This window comes from Micromys minutus (genome assembly GCF_963924665.1).
Source record: "Micromys minutus genome assembly, chromosome: X".
Classification (NCBI taxonomy): Eukaryota; Metazoa; Chordata; class Mammalia; order Rodentia; family Muridae; genus Micromys; species Micromys minutus.
Genome location: NC_137970.1, coordinates 27,359,989 through 27,362,889, shown reverse-complemented (window position 1 = coordinate 27,362,889; position 2,901 = coordinate 27,359,989).

Below are 2,901 nucleotides of genomic sequence, written 5' to 3'. Positions count from 1 at the left end.
GTTGGTGGGATTGCAAGCTGGTACAACCACCCTGAAAATCAGTCTGGCAGTTCCTCAGAAAATTGGACATAGTACTACCTGAAGACCCAGATAGCTATTCTACTCCTGGGCATATACCCCAAAGATGCTCCAACATATAACAAGGACACATGTTCCACCATGTTCATAGCCTTATTTATAATAGCCAGAAACTGGAAGGAAACCAGATGTCCTTAAACAAAAGAATGGATACAGAAAGTGTGGTACATTTTCACAATGAAATACTACTCAGCTATTAAAACCGACTTGATGAAATTCCTAGGCAAATGGATGGAACTAGAAGCTATCATCCTGAGTGAGGTAACCCAGTCACAAAGAACACACATGGTATGTACTCACTGATAAGTGGATACTAGCCCCAGAAAGCTCTGAATACCCAAGAAACAATTCATACACCTTATGAAGCTCAAAAAGAAGGCCAAAATGTAGATGCCTCAGTCCTCCTTAGATAGAAGGGAGAACAAAACACTCAAGGGAGGAAATATAAGGTTAAATAGAGGAGCAGAGGTTGAAGAAAAGATCGCTCAGAGGCTGCCTCATCTGGGGATCCACCCCATATGCAGGCACCCCAAGCACTATTGCTTATGCCAAGAAATACTTACTTGTAGGACCCAGATAGGAATGCCTCCTCAGGGGCTCTGCCAGAGTCATACAGTTACAGATGAGGAGTCATAGATACAGCTGAGCATGCTTGTAGCTAACCCTCGGACTGAACACGGTGTCCCCAATGAAGGTGCTAGAGAAAGGACTGAAGGATCTGAAAGGGTTTGCAACCTCATGGGAAGAACATTATCAACAACCAAACCCTCCACAGCTCCCATGGACTAGAACACCAACCATTGAGTACACACTGAGAGACCCATGGCTCCAGTTCCATATGTAGCAGAGGATAGCAGTGTCTGGCATCAATAGAAGATGCCTTTGGTCCAGGGAGGGCATGTTTTCCCAATGCAGGAGAATGCCAAGGCACTGAGGTGAAGGGGGTGATTGGGAGAGGGAGAATCTTCATAAAGAGAAGTGGAAGGAGAGGTGGATGGGAGCAGGGAGGGAGGGGATAACATTTGAAATGCAAATACGAGAGTATCTAATAAAAAAAGGCATGAGGAGGGACTGAAAACTATGGGTCACATTTTGGTGACAAGTAATGTAGAAGAGACTGGAAAGATAATTTGAGATAGACTCCAAAGCTGGTCAGATAGCTCCCATTCTGAACATGAGTTTGATTGCAATGTATAGAACATTGTGGAGGTTAGGTCATTGCATTCCTTTGAGTAAGGATTATATTAACAACACAGAAGAAGCAGTATTGACAGATCAGAGAGTTCTACTGATGACTTTGTAACATGGAATTTTAGGGATGAAGTGGGGAGGAAACAAAGATTATAGTGAGTTTGCAGGCCTGGGCAAAGAGATGAATTCTCATAGAAACATAGAGCATTGTTAATTCACAAGGGTCAGAAGTTCCGTGTGGTTTTTCAATGTTGGTCATGCAGTGTTGGTTAAACGGCTGAGTGAAGAGATAAAGAAATGTAGTTAGGAATGTGAAATGGAACAAAGACAGATCTCATTGTAACATTTCCCGGAGATCGATCTACTCTATTCCCATGCTTGCTGCCTTCAAATTGCAGCTATTTTTGCAGTGAGTCTGTTACTACTATGCACATGAAGACCCCTGTTACTGGAAAAAAAATCACAGGTTTATAATCCTTTTAAAAATCTGTTGGAAGATGTACTGGTTGGTTTTTTGTGTCAACTTGACACAAGCTGGAGTTATCACAGAGAAAGGAGCCTCAGTTGGGGAAATACCTCCATGAGATCCAGCTGTAAGGCATTTATCAACTAGTGATCAAGGGGGAAGGGGCCCAGCCCATTGTGGGTGGTGCCATCCCTGGGCTGGTAGACCTGGGTTCTATAAGAAAGCAGGCTGAGCAAGCCAGGGGAAGCAAGCCAGTAAGTGACATCCCTCCATGGCTTCTGTATCAGCTCCTGCTTCCTGACCTGCTTGAGCTCCAGTCCTGACTTCCTCTGGTGATGAACAGCAATGTGGAAGTGTAAGCTGAATAAACCATTTCCTCACCCCCCCTTGCCCAAAAAAGCCCAAAACTAAGATGGGTATGATGGTGCCCCTTTATTCCCAACACCCAAGAGGCCTTTGCATGGGTATCTTTGAATTCAAAGTCAGTCTGATTTCTATAGTGAGTTCCAGGACAACCCCAATTACATTGTGAGACCCTGACTCAAAATGTGTGTGTGTGTACACATGCTAGTGCGTGCATGTGTGTGTGTGTGTGTATACACACACACACACACACACACACACACACATACACACACACACACACATATATATATATATATATATATGCATTAAGAACCAGACATTATGGCCTGATTACATTTAGAATTCTTACCTGCTTAAAGTTATTTTTAACATATTCACTTTCTTTATCAAATTAACAAAATATCACTCAAGGCAGAAGCAGAGGCAGGAGGACTAAGTTTGAGGCCATGAGGCTAGACAGGACCACAGGAGACCCTGTCTCGAAATCAAACCCAAATGAGCGCTTTTTACTTTAGTAGGGTGGGTGGTTTTGATGTAAGTGGGAATTCTTTCTATTGGGTTAATGGCCTCAAAGAATACTCATGTTCATTGCCAAAATGAAATGACATGAAGGGAGGCAGTCTGGCTCAATTTACCAGTGCATATCTCAAACAACGGACATGAAAGTGACATTTATATCCACAACCAGTTCTTTCACTGACCACCTATGCCAGAAGACCCAGAGACTAGTTTTTATGAGTACAAGAATATAAATATGTACAATTTTCTTATAAAGAAATGTTTTGATTTTATTTCCCCTT